Below are 17,807 nucleotides of genomic sequence, written 5' to 3'. Positions count from 1 at the left end.
AAGACTGTAAGAATTCCGGATGAAACCAGTCGTGTGCAGTGTGCTGTGTTGCCCTGAAACATGGCGTGTTCCTGTGACCTCATGGCCATGAACTTCCTGTGTAGCTGCTAGAGAGAGAGAGAGAGAGAGGGAGGGAGGCTTCCCCCACACATCTCTTATCTAGCCTATCCATTGTAATCTGTGTTCTAGGCTTCTGGCCTAGCGCTCTGTCTTGCCTGTCAGCTGGGAAGTGATTCTTTAAACAACAGGCAAGCTGTTAGCTGGCATCCCTACAAAGGTAATCCATCAAGAATACCACAATACAAATCTCAGTGTGAATTCTTCTTGGAATCATTTTTACATCAGAATCATATTCTATTTCTATGCCATTCTATCAGTTTCCCAATCTCACTGACAACAACAATAATCAAACTAAGGAATCAAACTGAGTAACGTTAGATAAGTTCTCAAACAGTATTTATTTCAAATTAGTTCCCCAACAGGGCATGGCTCTATAAAAATAAAAAAACAAAACAACAAAACTCTCAACATGTAAATCGATTTCCTGCCTGTTCTCCATCTATTCTAGACCAACACGATGGCGACAAATAGTCAGCTTGGAATTTTCTGTTCACAGCCCAACACCACACACACATGTAGGCCTATAGAAAAGCTAATGAATCAAATTGTAGTGTTCTAGTCGAGTCACCTGCTTGTTTGTTGTGATTAACAGTGAAAAGGCCTTGGTCTGTCCCATTGGGGAATGTGCCTGTTAATTAAGTCTGAAGTGACTGCAGGCTACAGTCAAACACTTTGAAGGACTCTGGAAAGAGGGGCCAGGGTTGTAAACCAGGGAGCCGCGGCCTACTGCACCCAGGGGACTTAAACCACCCCTCAGTGGAATAAAAGGGGGCTATGTGTGTGTGTGTGTGTGTGTGTGCGTGTGTCTGTGTGTGTGTGCGTGCGTGCTTGTGTGTGCGTGTGTGTGTGAGTGAGAGGGTCATCGCTAGGGGAAACGGACTGGGGGGAGTGGAGGGTTTGTGTGTAGGATTTGTGCGCGTGTGCGTGTGTGTGCGTGTGCGTGCGTGCGTGCGTGTGTGTGTGTGTGTGTGTAAGGGGCGGTCACGAGGGTCTGCAGTTGGTGTTAATAGTGGGGTTAGTCTATTTCCCTCAGGAGCTGCAGGAAAAACTGTTGACTAATGAGAAATTAATGAACAGGTCGACCGGTCAACACTTGAGAGTTGTGTTTTCAGTGGCGAAGGGGACTGTGTGAGAGGAAGGCTGGACTGGACTGTGTTTTAGAAAGTGTCTGAGCATGGTGACAGAGAGAGGAGAGGGGTCCTGGAAACCACCACTACTTAACCTCTGAATGACTCTAAGGTGTTATGGAATGTCGTTTCAATAAAGTTATTCAAACGCTGAAGTTAAAGGTCTGTTTGTGTTTAATAGTCTACCCTTGCAGAGGTATTTGAAAGAATCAATGTGCGCAAAGTCTTCCCTTATCCCATGATGTTCTATGGAGGGTAGGCCTAAATTATAGTAAAGCTGAATTACTTTATTAACAGACTATCCTACTTTCATTCAATTGAGACATTTTAATTTCCAAAACATAGGTCTATTTGATACATCAAAACATATGTCAGTGTACTTGACGACAAATGTACATTTCAATGTGAGCACAGACATGTGAAAGAAGTTAGGGTAACCCACTCCTGTGTTACATTTCATCCTGAAACTCCTTAATTTTATACTCAATCGCATATCAGTATAAATCATCCAGACATATGCTATGCTGCGGTAGTTCTTTTCAAGTAGGCCCCTCTCTCCAATAGTCCCATTCTGCCTCTCATCACTCAAGTCAGGATAACAGCAGACACTTGCCCCAGCACGCACTACAGATAATTGCTCTTTAATTTACACGGAGTGCTTTTGTTCCTGGTTCGGGGCATGGTGCTCGGCCACAACAGCACAACACAACAACCGACCAAGGCAGCCGTGCCAAGGATCGCAAAGTTCAGCCCACAGCCCACCCATGGCACAATGACTGGGAGTAGACAGTTGACTGCGGAAGAAGAAGGGTAGTAGAGCAAAGCTATGTGTTGTTTGAAAAAGTAGGTTGCCAGCAGACTTCATAGAGAACAAGCTGAAACAGGTCTGCTCGGTTAGGATGCTAGGGATTTAGGTGTTACTCTGGATTCCCTGGCTGACACAGCCCTGGGGGTATGGGTAAAGCTGGGCTGGGCTGTGGTGCGTGGGCGCTGTCAGCAGGACTGAGATAAGCATAGAGCACTCAGCACTGAGACCTGAGACTGCATCTCAAAAGTCTCCAATGGCTTCATTTCTTTCAGCCATCCTGAAGGAGAGGATAGAGGTAAAGAGAGGTGCCACCTCAGAGTATTGACACACAGCCCTGATCTCTCCTGGGAACCACACCCCTCACCAGGTTGTAGCTGACACGGCATGGAATCTCCCATCACAAACTGCAGAGGAGGCAACAGAAGAAACACTGAGCGCTGTTGACAAGCTTGGGATAAAATCCACCCACTAGTAATCAATGTCGGTCAGCCTCTGAGAATTGAAGCATGGTCCAATCATGTGAACATTGATATAATGGTTGTTTACATTTTTGATCACATTGTGGTGACAACGTTTGCCAAAAACCCAGCATTCTGGACCGTCACAAATAATAAAGTAATCTAAGGGACTGTTCAAAAATTACTTGGGGGGGTGGGGTCCAAAATAGAAGAGGGGGTGTAACTTTTTATTTTGCTTTGGGGAGGGTTGTATGTCTTTTTTATTGGGCAAAGGGGAGGGTAGTGCATTTACCCAAGGTTTACATTCAGTATTTTGCAGGTTTTACTATATAGGCCTAATTTCTTCCATCCTAGTCACATTTCCTCATCTGCTTGCATGTGCCTCCCTAATCAAGGTGTTTTGGTGCTTCCCTTACGCACTACGCTTTTCCGCGAGCTAACTATACCACAAGTCAATATAGTCTACCAGTCTTACTGTCTATCCTGCCCTCTATTCACCATTCATAGTGAAAATAGTGGTAGGTGGATTGTTTGTCCAGATCTGCAATAGGCTAACTAGCAATCATACCACACATCAAATCATTCAAAGCTGCACCAACATGTTCAATATACAGTACCAGTCAAAAGTTTGGACACACTTACTCATTCAAGGGTTTTTCTTAATTTTTTTCTATTTTCTACATTGAAGAACAACAGTGAAGACATCAAAGCTATGAAATAACACATATAGAATAATGTAGTAACCAATAAAGTGTTAAACAAATCAAAATATATTTTACATTTGAGATTCTTCAAAGTAGCGACTCTTTGCCTTAATGACAGCTTGCACACTCTTGGCATTCTCTCAACCAGCTTCATGACGCAGTCACCTGGAATGCATTTCAATTAACAGGTGTGCCTTGTTAAAAGTACATTTGTGGGATTTATTTTCTTATAATTGCATTTGAGCCAATTAGTTGTGTTGTGACAAGGTAGGTTTGGTATTCAGAAGATAGCCCTATTTGGTAAAAGACCAAGTCCATATTATGGTAAGAACAGCTCAAATAAGCAAAGAAAAAGGACAGTCCATCATTACTTTAAGACATGAAGGTCAGTCAATGCAGGAAATTTCAAGAACTTTGAAAGTTTCTTCAAGTTCAGTCGCTAAAACCATCAAGCACTAGGATGAAACTGACTCTCATGAGGACCGCCACAGGAAAGGAAGACAACGAGTTACCTCTGCTGCAGAGGATACGTTCATTAGAGTTACCAGCCTCAGAAATTGGCAATTAACTGCACCTCAGATTTCAGCCCAAATCAACACTTCACAGAGTTCAAGTAACAGACACATATCAACATCAACTGTTCAAAGGAGACTGAGTGAATCAGGCCTTTATGGTATAATTGTTGCAAAGAAACCACTACTAAAGGACACCAATAAGAAGAAGAGACTTGCTTGGGCCAAGAAACATGAGCAACCGATATTAGACTGGTGGAAATCTGTCCTTTGGCCTGATGAGTCCAAATTTTAAATTTTTGGTTCCAACCGCAGTGTCTTTGTGAGACGCGGAGTAGGTGAACGGATTATGTCCGCATGTGTGGTTCCCACAGTGAAGCATGGAGGAGGAGGTGTGATGGTGTGGGGGGGGGGCTTTGCTGGTGACACTGTCGGTGATTTATTTAGAATTCAAGGCACACTTAACCAGCATGGCTACCACATCATTCTGCAGCGATACACAATCCCATCTGCTTTGCGCTTTATGGGACTATCATTTGTTTTTCAATGGGACAATGGCCCATCACATCTCTAGGCTGTGTAAGGGCTATTTGACAAAGAAGGAGAGTGATGGTGTGCTGCATCAGATGACGTGGCCTCCACAATCACCCAACCTTAACCCAATTGAGATGGTTTGGGATGAGTTGGACCGCAGAGTGAAGGAAAAGCAGCCAACAAGTGCTCAGCATATGTGGAAACTTCTTCAAGACTGTTGTAAAAGTATTCCAGGTGAAGCTGGTTGAGAGAATGCCAAAAGTGTGCAAAGCTGTCATCAAGGCAAAGGTTGGCTACTTTGAAGAATCTAAAATCTACCCTTGAATGAGTAGGTGTGTCCAAACTTTTGACTGGTACTGTAAGGTTGCAAAAGGTTGCAAGATTGAATCCCCGAGCTGACAAGGTAAAAATCTGTCATTCTGCCCCTGAACAAGGCAGTTAACCCACTGTTCCTAGGCTGTCATTGAAAATAAGAATTTGTTCTTAACTGACTTGCCTAGTTAAATAAAGGTTCAAAAGAAAATCCACTAAAGAAAGCACATCTCATTATCAGAAGTAACAATACATCCAGAAACGCTGGCTACTGTGCCTTCCTAGACCTTATAAACTGTTGACAGTAGACCCACAACTGATACAAATGGTTGCCTAGGCTAGATGCATTCTTTAGTGGATCATCAATCTCCTAAATTGTCCTATAATAATGGCCACATATGCTCCCAGCAGGGCCAGTTATTCAGGAAACCTTAACACGCTCTCTGCCTCCTATTTGATCTGAGCGGCTTTCCCTCGTGCACCTAGAACCTAATTCTTCAATATAGCCTTAATATTTGTCATTTCACTTTTAATTTTAAAGTGTATTACATTTTATGTGTGGCATGAACACAGCAAGTCACAATGTTTTAATCTGGATATAGGCTACTTCAAAAGTCTCCTGTAGGCTACCTATTAGTTTATCCACTAATATACTGCAATTCCAACAGGGCACAGTACACCCCCCATTTGATTAATGGAAAGAGAGATCTCCCACTTGGGCACACCACCAGTGGCGTGTACAGAACATTTTGAATGGGGTGGCCAAGGTGGGGCACAGACCCAGTTTAGGGGGGCCATAACATTTTGAACCTTAATCGTTGGAAGGTGGATTTTTTTCAATAGAATTATGATGGTTCAACATATTAAATGCTTCAGCTTAGGTTTGGTATATTTCCCTGTTCAAATAAATCATCAATCAATTCCAAAAGTCTTGTTACAGTGTTTGCTTCAGGGACATCAATTGGATAGGGCAGGCTAGCTTAACACCAACAATTTAAAATACATTTTAGTCATTTAGCATACACTCTTATCCAGAGCGACTTACAGTTAAGTGCCTTGCTCAAGGGCACATCAACAAATGTTTCACCTATGGTTTTGAACCAGTGACCGTTCGGTTACTGGCCCAATGTGCTTAACCACTAGGCTACTAAAATCATTCCAATCTCTACTAAAAGGCAAATGCAGTTTAGCGGTATGAAAGGGCTGACTTTAAGACCATAGGGACACCTGGCCCTTGGAAGGGAAGGCTATTTGTATGGCTGGCTTTATGGACAGTGTACTGTGCACCCGCAATTTGAATGGAAAGGGACATCTATTACAAACACCCTAAGTGTAATGACATTCAGCCTACAAAGTGGTGTGTATTCCTTAAAAAATATATACAATAACACAAAAGAAACAAACTTCTAAAATAATTTCTCATTCATGTCTATCCATGTTTCGTAATTGAATCTATTTCACCAAAGAAAGCATCCGGGCAAGGCAAACACTGGCACTCTGTCTTAGTATTTGTAGCCCATGTATCTGATGCTGTCGGGCCAAAAATAATATGACATGTCCAGACAGCATCAGATACATGGGCTACACATACTAAGATAGAGGGGCTCTGTTTCGCTCGCTCTTCTAGGCAGAGTTGCAAAGAAAAAGCCATATCTCAGAATGGCCAATAAAATGAAAAGATTAAGATGGGCAAAAGAACACAGACACTGGACAGGGGAACTCTGCCTAGAACACCAGCATCCCAGAGTCGCCTCTTCACTGTTGACGTTGAGACTGGTGTTTTGCGGGTACTATTTAATGAAGCTGCCAGTTGAGGACTTGTGAGGTGTCTGTTTCTCAAACTAGACACTCTCATGTACTTGTCCTCTTGCTCAGTTGTGCACCGGGGCCTCCCACTCCTCTTTCTATTCTGGTTAGAGCCAGTTTGCTCTGTTCTGTGAAGGGAGTAGTACACAGCGTTGTACAAGATCTTCGGTTTCTTGGCAATTTCTCGCATGGAATAGCCTTAATTTCTCAGAACAAGAATACCCTGACGAGTTTCAGAAGAAAGTTCTTTGTTTCTGGCAATTTTGAGCCTGTAATCAAACCCACACATTTTGATGCTCCAGATACTCAACTTGTCTAAAAAAGGCCAGTTTTATTGCTTCTTTAATCAGGACAACAGTTTCCAGTTGTGCTAACATAATTGTAAAAGGGTTTTCTAATGACCAATTAGCCTTTTAAAATTATAAACTTGGATTAGCTAACACAACGTGCCATTGGAACACAGGAGTGATGGTTGCTGATAATGGGCCTCTGTACGCCTATGTAGATATTCCATAAAAAAATCTGCCATTTTTAGCTACAATAGTCATTTACAACATTAACAATGTCTATACACTGTATTTCTGATCCATTTCATGTTATTTTAATGGACAAAAATTGTACTTTTCTTTCAAAAAGTGACCCCAAGCTTTTGAACGGTAGTGTAATATTGAATTGTGTTTGGTTGACACTGCAACCAAATATCAATATTTAAATGTGATGTATCTACTGCTTGGGTAGTTTAATCTGTGCCACTGACTTAGTCTGGCTTTAATTCCAGCTGGTCTACAAATTAATAATTGATATGTTGGATTCACATCTCCATCTCACCCAAAAATCTAAGAAACAGAAAATACCATTAAAATAAAGTTTGAATTTAGTCCTATTCTTTAACTTAGATTTTTGGGTCGCTACAGATATTGTTATTTGTGGTCGTAATCATTATTTTGAGTTAATTTAATGAGTGGGGACGGTCATGTGAAAATATTTTTTATGTTGTGGAGGGGGGTGTGCATTTTTTTTATGACACCTCGAGTGCTTTCGAAGGTTCCCTAATCGTATTGGAGGGTTGGACCACAGCAACTGAGTCCAATTACGATGTCCACATTTTGTTTGTATATTATTTGGTTGCATTTTCCATAAAGAACACATTGTGGTGATCGTGATGGAGATTTATGTTTGTGCGTATTTTTGACAGTAGGAGAGATACATTTAAAAACAAGATATATATGGATAGAAATAGACGAGAAGCTGAGATGTGGATAAAACTCAAGAGAAGTGAAACAAGCAAGAAATATGAATGGTAAAGGGAAGGGAAAAAGAGAGGGAGTCCTGTGTTTAGAGGGAAAATGAGCAGCACATGAAACAGCTTAAGGTGAGAGAAGCAGTATAATCCTTTAAAGCCAGTGTCTAAAACCACACAGAGGGGATTTAACTCACTATGCAGCCATAAACTCATGTCTTTACTTCCACAGATAACCATCTTTAGAAGTTCTAATAATATTTTTATTGGTTAATGTCATATATCCTGACTTACCAAGCAAGCACCATTTCAACAGCACTGTCTGGCCAGAAACCATTACAATAACTGCCATAATAGTCCATGTCATGCATTGAGGCAGATTTCAATGAATCAGTAGATCAGTTAATAGATAGGGGAAAGTTTGATACTTGGAGGGAATGTAGTGAACAAAGTACATGATTCAAAGATCACTGGGAAAGTAGTTGGCATCAAATAGGCCCCGTTCTACTAAATAATTTGACTGCACCGGGGTCGCCCAACATTCATTTATTAGGTTATATTGGCCACATGCAGGGGCGGATTGACTATCTGCCAATTCTGGTAAATGCCAGATGGGCTGGATCATTTTTTTGTTGGGTGGGTTGGTCGAAATTGACACACACATTTTTGTGAGCACACTCTACATTGTCACTTCACTTCAAAGCATTCCATTAGACGGTTAAAACCATGATTTGGTCAAATAGTAATGTGCATTATGCTCATGATTCCTATATGAAGGTGTCAGCCCTGTCCCTGTGCTTGTGCACTCACTGGAGCCTGCCACTGTGATAAGTGAGCTACTCTCTTCTCCCCCATGCACTCGAGAGAAAAATGCATTGTGATCATATAACATTTCAAAATGCAATTGCGGGAAAAACACAGCTTTGGAAGCTTTGTCCTCTTGTCCCTGTCGAAGAGAGGATGTTTGATGCACACCTGCCATTGTGAGGAAACAGGCCTATAGGGCTCATGGGTAGTAACCTAAAATAGCAATGTTTTTTTTAGGACATTACCTTTACTGTTGGATAAATACATGGCTGCTAGCAGTAGGTATTATATGTAGAGTTAGCGATCTGCTTTGAGTTTCCACTTCCTCAGGCGTTGAACCCCACGTTAGTGTGCGTAAAGATGAACTGTATGTAATTCATCTCTATTGAACCAAAACAATCTGGAAATTCTGGAGTTCTATTTTGACAGTAAAATATAGCAACTACTGTATCGTCTTATTGTCAACCCACAATTCCTGATAATCACTGGATTAGGTTGCACATCAAAATATATTGAATCTTGCATTCCTGCTTGGACGTGTTAGAGGAAAATCATGGGCTGGTGTAAAGGTTATTGGCACCAGTGACACCAGGGGAAAATGTTCATCTGGAGCTATGTAATATTAATAATACTTAGGTTAGCTGTTGATGCAGGGGAACACATATGCAATATAGCCTACGTCATTAGCTTGACTTTTATAATGACAGCTAAACAGGGAAAAAAAGAAGCACAGAGTGACAGCAGAGAAGATGCTGAGACAGATAGACAGCACAACAGGGAGGGAAACAAAATGGCTAGAGCAGAGGAACAGTTAAAGTGGTGAGTTGTATCTCCAGACAGAGGAACAGTTATAGTGGTGAGTTGTATCTCCAGACAGAGGAACAGTTATAGTGGTGAGTTGTATCTCCAGACAGAGGAACAGTTACAGTGGTGAGTTGTATCTCCAGACAGACGAACAGTTGTAGTGGTGAGTTGTATCTCCAGACAGAGGAACAGTTATAGTGGTGAGTTGTATCTCCAGAGGAACAGTTATAGTGGTGAGTTGTATCTCCAGAGGAACAGTTATAGTGGTGAGTTCTATCTCCAGAGGAACAGTTACAGTGGTGAGTTGTATCTCCAGACAGAGGAACAGTTACAGTGGTGAGTTGTATCTCCAGACAGAGGAACAGTTATAGTGGTGAGTTGTATTTCCAGACAGAGGAACAGTTATAGTGGTGAGTTGTATCTCCAGACAGAGGAAGTGGTGAGTTGTATCTCCAGACAGACGAACAGTTGTAGTGGTGAGTTGTATCTCCAGACAGAGCAACAGTTAAAGTGGTGAGTTGTATCTCCAGACAGAGGAACAGTTATAGTGGTGAGTTGTATCTCCAGACAGAGGAACAGTTATAGTGGTGAGTTGTATCTCCAGACAGAGGAACAGTTATAGTGGTGAGTTGTATCTCCAGAGGAACAGTTATAGTGGTGAGTTGTATCTCCAGAGGAACAGTTATAGTGGTGAGTTCTATCTCCAGAGGAACAGTTACAGTGGTGAGTTGTATCTCCAGACAGAGGAACAGTTACAGTGGTGAGTTGTATCTCCAGACAGAGGAACAGTTATAGTGGTGAGTTGTATCTCCAGACAGAGGAACAGTTACAGTGGTGAGTTGTATCTCCAGACAGAGGAACAGTTACAGTGGTGAGTTGTATCTCCAGAGGAACAGTTATAGTGGTGAGTTGTATCTCCAGACAGAGGAACAGTTATAGTGGTGAGTTGTATCTCCAGACAGAGGAACAGTTATAGTGGTGAGTTGTATCTCCAGACAGAGGAACAGTTATAGTGGTGAGTTGTATCTCCAGACAGAGGAACAGTTACAGTGGTGAGTTGTATCTCCAGACAGACGAACAGTTGTAGTGGTGAGTTGTATCTCCAGACAGAGCAACAGTTAAAGTGGTGAGTTGTATCTCCAGACAGAGGAACAGTTATAGTGGTGAGTTGTATCTCCAGACAGAGGAACAGTTATAGTGGTGAGTTGTATCTCCAGACAGAGGAACAGTTATAGTGGTGAGTTGTATCTCCAGAGGAACAGTTATAGTGGTGAGTTGTATCTCCAGAGGAACAGTTATAGTGGTGAGTTCTATCTCCAGAGGAACAGTTACAGTGGTGAGTTGTATCTCCAGACAGAGGAACAGTTACAGTGGTGAGTTGTATCTCCAGACAGAGGAACAGTTATAGTGGTGAGTTGTATCTCCAGACAGAGGAACAGTTACAGTGGTGAGTTGTATCTCCAGACAGAGGAACAGTTACAGTGGTGAGTTGTATCTCCAGAGGAACAGTTATAGTGGTGAGTTGTATCTCCAGACAGAGGAACAGTTATAGTGGTGAGTTGTATCTCCAGACAGAGGAACAGTTATAGTGGTGAGTTGTATCTCCAGACAGAGGAACAGTTACAGTGGTGAGTTGTATCTCCAGACAGAGGAACAGTTACAGTGGTGAGTTGTATCTCCAGACAGAGGAACAGTTAAAGTGGTGAGTTGTATCTCCAGACAGAGGAACAGTTATAGTGGTGAGTTGTATCTCCAGAGGAACAGTTATAGTGGTGAGTTGTATCTCCAGAGGAACAGTTACAGTGGTGAGTTGTATCTCCAGACAGAGGAACAGTTATAGTGGTGAGTTGTATCTCCAGAGGAACAGTTACAGTGGTGAGTTGTATCTCCAGACAGAGGAACAGTTATAGTGGTGAGTTGTATCTCCAGAGGAACAGTTATAGTGGTGAGTTGTATCTCCAGACAGAGGAACAGTTATAGTGGTGAGTTGTATCTCCAGACAGAGGAACAGTTATAGTGGTGAGTTGTATCTCCAGACAGAGGAACAGTTACAGTGGTGAGTTGTATCTCCAGACAGAGGAACAGTTATAATGGTGAGTTGTATCTCCAGACAGAGGAACAGTTACAGTGGTGAGTTGTATCTCCAGAGGAACAGTTATAGTGGTGAGTTGTATCTCCAGACAGAGGAACAGTTATAGTGGTGAGTTGTATCTCCAGACAGAGGAACAGTTATAGTGGTGAGTTGTATCTCCAGACAGAGGAACAGTTATAGTGGTGAGTTGTGTCTCCAGAGGAACAGTTATAGTGGTGAGTTGTATCTCCAGAGGAACAGTTACAGTGGTGAGTTGTATCTCCAGACAGAGGAACAGTTACAGTGGTGAGTTGTATCTCCAGAGGAACAGTTATAGTGGTGAGTTGTATCTCCAGACAGAGGAACAGTTATAGTGGTGAGTTGTATCTCCAGACAGAGGAACAGTTATAGTGGTGAGTTGTATCTCCAGACAGAGGAACAGTTACAGTGGTGAGTTGTATCTCCAGAGGAACAGTTATAGTGGTGAGTTGTATCTCCAGACACAGGAACAGTTATAGTGGTGAGTTGTATCTCCAGACAGAGGAACAGTTACAGTGGTGAGTTGTATCTCCAGACAGAGGAACAGTTATAGTGGTGAGTTGTATCTCCAGACAGAGGAACAGTTACAGTGGTGAGTTGTATCTCCAGAGGAACAGTTATAGTGGTGAGTTGTATCTCCAGACACAGGAACAGTTATAGTGGTGAGTTGTATCTCCAGACAGAGGAACAGTTACAGTGGTGAGTTGTATCTCCAGACAGAGGAACAGTTATAGTGGTGAGTTGTATCTCCAGACAGAGGAACAGTTAAAGTGGTGAGTTGTATCTCCAGACAGAGGAACAGTTATAGTGGTGAGTTGTGTCTCCAGAGGAACAGTTATAGTGGTGAGTTGTATCTCCAGTGGTGTTTTTATTTATTGTATTTGTTTTAAATATCAGCTGGTTAAAAAAAAGAGGAGGACCATGACTCACCAGTCACTGGTACAGAAATGGTTCAGAAATGGTGTACTGTACTGCCAATGTTATGTGTCAGTGCTACTGCCTGTGTAGGGTGTATTGGGTGTGTGTGAGTTGGCGGCACGCTGCGATGTGGGCTGGTGTGGATAAAATGCCAGGGCTGAATTCTTGTCCCAGTCTGCCCCTGGCAACGTGATGGCCAACAACTTCCCCCCTTTCCTTGACTCAAAACATCAAACTGAGAATTGTTCTTATTGGATGGTCTTGGTTCATGATTGACACCCTTACAAAAAAATATTGCAGTTTTGAAACTGCAGTAAAAGTGCAGTAGCTGCAGTCGACTGTGGTATTTCGGATGCAGTAATTGCAGAATAACTGCAGTAAAAAAAACGGTGTTATTTTGAATGCAGAATTTGCAAAATAACTGCAGTGTACTGCAGTTGAACTGCAGTTATACTGCACTCTGACTGCAATATTTTTTGTAAGGGTAGTTTGTGGCAATGCAAGGTCACATTAAACCAAAAATATGTTCCAGTGGTGAAAAGGAGAGCAGTCAATGTAAGCAACACTCCAAAAAAGAAACCTCCCAGTTCTCTCTTAACCAAACATTGACAAAAGCCAAATCTATAGTCAATAAAGTACAAAGTCAGCCTTTCCACCATGGCCTAAGGTTAGTATATAATGAATGAGTCAAACATGCCATAGTTTTATTTAAAAAATAAATAAGGAAACTAATGTGATATTTCTGCAGGGGGGATATGACTCAGTACAGCTCAGCATGGGAGGACTTGGCCATGTTGTGGACCAATGCATAAACCAGCCACACGGAGCCTACTGTCTCTCTGGGAGTCAGTGAGCTTGGCCCGGCAGCCAGGTACACATGAATGATCTTCTAAGCTGTTTGTCTTCGACCATCAGCCACACCAAACGTGTCGTAAACGCTTCAGGAAGTCTAGCTGCCTACCGGGATATTGTTAAGGTGTGTAGGTGTGTAGGTGTGTGTGTGTGTGTGTGTGTGTGTGTGTGTGTGTGTGTGTGTGTGTGTGTGTGTGTGTGTGTGTGTGTGTGTGTGTGTGTGTGTGTGTGTGTGTGTGTGTGTGTGTGTGTGTGGGGGGGGGGGGGGGGGGGGTTCAGTAGTTCAGCTTTTCAACTCAGCACTGCATGTTCTTTGCTTGTGGTGCAATATATCAATTATCCTTCCTTCGGCTAGTTTGCAGAGACTGTGGGCTCCTGAAGGTATTTAGCATTCAAATCTGGACGCCATCTAATAACCCACTCTGATTCCCATCAGTCACTCAGACAACTTGGCATGGATAGAAAGCAGCAGCACGCTTCAAACAGTAGAAGGGATAACATCTCCCACCATGACATGACAGGCTGGGTGGATGAAGTAGCTTTGGGGAGAAGAGAATAGGCCACAGTTTGTTCTGCCCGTTTCCTGTCTCGCTCGATAGGTTTACATTGTGGCTTTGATGCCCATTCAACACCGAAGAACCGAAATAAACAAAACCGAGGAATCTGTTGCAAAAAAAGCTGCACTGTGGCTTTGACCCTCATTCAACACAGAAGAACCAGAAAAGAAAAGATAGAACAAATATTACAACAAATGTTATGGTTAAACTCAAATATATTGATTAATTTAAAAAAAATCTTTATGGAAAAAACGTTAAAAAATTGTATTATATTTATTAATGACATTATGAATAGAAATGGAGCAGTTACGTCACATATGCAGTTATGGAAAATATATGGGAATATCTGCTCAATCCAAATTTACAATCAACTGATTGCAGCACTACCACAAAAATGGAGGAGGCAAGTAGAAAAGGGAGAAGGTAGGGAACTTGTTATCCTGCCATATATTAAAGATTAAAGACAAATTGTCTGAAAGGAACTGGCATAAATAGAAAAATATACCAGTTTCATCTGAGGACAAAAATGTTGACAGCTACGCCATACAAGTTGCAAAGTAAATTGGATGAGATTTTTGATGTACCAATTCCATTGCACATGGTTTATGAACTGGTACAAAAACCTACACTTGACTCAACAATTAGAGTTTTTCAATATAAATTATGATATACAATTCTTGCCACCAACAGAATGCTATATACATGGAGCATACAACAATCTCAGCTCTGTAGGTTTTGCTGTGAAGAGACAGAATCAATAGGTTATTTATTCTGGTATTGCCTCTATGTAGCTTGTTTCTGGTCACAGGTTCAGGAATGGTTAAAAAATCACAACATGCACTTAAAATTAACCTTCCAAATAGCAGTGTTGGGCGATTTGGAAAGCCATAGTCAGTCAATAAATAATATAATAATACTCGTAGAAAAGGTTTTCTTCTTTAGCTCACAATCTGTGGATAGTATGCGATTAGAAAGATTCAAAAATGTTGTAAAACATCACAGCACAATTGAAATATATATGGCACATGGAAACCAAACAAGGGTGGTCTATGGTGATAGGTGGGATGGGCTGAGAGTGGCTGAGGGTTGGGATTAAAGATTTTGTTTGGTAATGTATTATTGTTATATATAACAGTATCATGTATGGGGGGGGGGGGGGGGGAAATGTATGAAATGTATGCATTCACTACTGTAAGTCGCTCTGGATAAGAGCGTTTGCTAAATGACTAAAATGTAATGTAAATGTAAAATGTATATGCTAAAAGAGTATGTAAAATCTATATGCTAAAAGAGTATGTATATGTAGCAAAAAAGCAACAAAAAAAACCCATTTAAGATAGGGGTTAATTAACATAACAATAAAAAAATATATATATGAAAAAAAACACAGACGAACCTAAATAAATAATTCAGTAGAATCTGTTGGGGAAAAAGCTGTGGGAGGGGGGACCGGAGAAGAGACGATATTTTTAGACTGTTTCTTTTGTGACTCTGGAATTAAACATATACTGTAGTTGTCTCTCAACTTCACAGGATTTTTTGAAGGGAAATAAAAGCGAGTTGCTTCCCTGCCTCTGGGTGAATCTGTGTGTGACAGCAGCACCCACCAGGCACCTAAAGCACCACCTAATTACCGCCTTCGTTTCCAAGGCCATAGAGGAATGCGTTCCAAAATGAATTACACTCCCACTTTATCTCTCCTCCCTCTATTTCTCTCTCTCTCTCTATCCCTCTCTTTCACTTACTTTCTCTCTTTCTCTCTCTCCTTCTCTTCACTCTAGCTAATGGCTTACATATGTGTGCTGTGTGGCTACAAAAGAGATAGCTTTCATTTCTGTGACACACTATACTGCCCCAGCAGCCCTCAGACCTACAGTCAGTCTGGGCCGTGAGAAGAACAGAATGCCTTGTTCTGCTTAGCTTGCTGTACACACACACACACCAGCCCTTTGCCAACCCACCTGTCCAAACCACGTGGTCCTACTAATCCGTTTTTGTAATTGCCGCCTTTTTATCAAAGGAGAGAGAGACAGAGAAGATAAGAGAACTCCTGTGTTTTCTGACTTCCTTCTACACTCGTTTCTCATTTCACACCTGATAGTCGAAAATCATCTTGATGTGTGTGTTCTAATGTGTGTTCATGATGAATTAGAGCTTTTCTTCTGATTGTTTTATAGAGACGAAGGTGTAAATGCAGGTGTGTGTGTGTCTGGATCCAGACTTTAAGGAGATAAAGGGGAGGGATCTAGACACCGGTAAGGAGGGAGGGTGTAGCCTATGTGAGGTAAGAGGGACTCTTGTACATGTCATCAACAATGGGCCTGAGGCCACGAATACCAAGCAGCAGCTGTGGCTTGAAGAGTTTAAGTAGTTTTTTTTCTCTCTTTCACTCTCTCTCTGTCTCTCTCCATATTTTTCTTTCCCCAGCAGACCAGCCATTCAACAAAAGAGGTTAAAAAAAAGGTGTTTTTAAATGCAAGACTCATAGAGCTATGTGAGGACTATGCTACCTAATGTTTCACATTATAAAGGTCTCCGGCACAGCAAAGCCCCAAAAAGCATGGAGACCCAAACCAATGCAAAAGACGGCTCAACAAATTGGACATTTACAGTTGTGCAATTCTCTCACTGTGTGAAAAGCTGCAGCCAAAGCTTGATGAGGAGATCATGGTTTTTAATGAACGACACTCACTGTCGAATTCAAACAAATCACAACCACACTGCTTGTAGTTTGAATGACACCGGTAATGACCCACTTCTCTCTATTCTGAATTCCGCCTGGTATTTTGAATCAATTCCCCTAAACGAAATGTGCCTGAACCACAGGTTAAAACTTCCCCAGACTCCATGAAACTACTCCAGAACTACTTTGATGTACTAGCACAACACTAAAACCAGCTCCCCTGCAAGTATAGCACTACAAACAACTTCAAAACACCAAACCTTACCGTTTTAAAACCAAAGAAAGTTAGTTTTATTTTCCTTCTTTCTTTAAAATCCTTCGTCAGTCAGACACTGCTAGGGAGAGGTGGGTAAAGTCCAGTCCAGGTGAAGACGAGTAAAATAGCTCTCAGCCCGTCACACAGGCTTAGAGGAAGTTGACTGGCTCTCCGCTGCTGGAATGCGGTGATTAGAGGCACTTCTTCTGTGAGCTCACTTTGTTCCGGCTCTGCTGCCCCCACTGCTGCTCCCTCCCAGGCTGTTGCTGCTGGCTCCTACTACTGGCTGTTGGCTGCTGCTGGCCGTGTTAAAATGGAAGCTCTGCTCAGTGCCTGAACTGCTGCTCTGCTCCCATCAACCCTCAACACACTTCCTCCAGTCAGTCGAGGCTGCTAGCCGCTGCAGCCGCCACAAGTTCTGGCATGGGATAGTCCTCCCACTGTGTTGCTGCCTCCCTCCCTGATCCCTCCCTCCTCCACTTTCCCTCCCGCCTCCCTTTCCACACACACACACACACACACACACACACACACACACACACACACACACACACACACACACACACACACACACACACACACACACACACACACACACACACACACAGACACACAGACAGACATATACACCAGTGGTGGAAAAAGTACTAAATAGTCATACTTTAGTAAAAGTAAAGATACCTTAATAGAAAATGACTGAAGTAAAAGTGAAAGTCACCAAGTAAAATACTACTTGAGTAAAAGTCTAAAAGTATTTGTTTTTATCAACAACAACAAAAAACTTTTTAGAACACCTACTCATTCAAGGGTTTTTCTTTATTTTGACTAGTTTCTACATTGTAAAATAATATTGAAGACATCAAAACTGTGAAATAACATATATGGAATCAAGTGTTCAACAATCAAAACACATTTTATATTTGAGATTCTTCAAATAGCCACCCTTGCCTTCATGACAGGTTTGCACACTCTTGGCATTCTCTCAATCAGCTTCATGAGATAGTCACCTGGAATGCATTTCAATTAACAGGTGTACCTTCTTAAAAGTTAATTTGTGGAATTTCTTTCCTTCTTAATGCGTTTGAGCCAATCAGTTGTGTTGTGACAAGGTAGGGCGGTATACAGAAGATAGCCCTATTTGGTAAAAATCCATTTCACCAAGTCCATATTACGGCAAGAACAGCTCAAATAAGCAAAGA

The 17,807-nt window shown here is 41.9% G+C and overlaps 1 protein-coding gene across 1 annotated transcript in view; it reads right to left on the bottom strand.

The window, feature by feature from the left end:
- Positions 1-17,029, bottom strand: part of LOC106599720 (tensin-3) — a 77,696-nt gene extending 60,667 nt beyond the window's left edge. The window contains exon 1 of the mRNA XM_014191019.3: positions 16,618-17,029. The gene's annotated coding sequence lies outside the window, so the exon portion shown is untranslated. The remainder of the gene's footprint in view (positions 1-16,617) is intronic.
- Positions 17,030-17,807: the final 778 nt, after the last annotated feature.

Source organism: Salmo salar, chromosome 03 (assembly GCF_965601325.2).
Source record: "Salmo salar chromosome 03, fSalSal1, whole genome shotgun sequence".
Taxonomy (NCBI): domain Eukaryota; kingdom Metazoa; phylum Chordata; class Actinopteri; order Salmoniformes; family Salmonidae; genus Salmo; species Salmo salar.
This window is presented reverse-complemented; position numbering and strand designations above follow the sequence as displayed.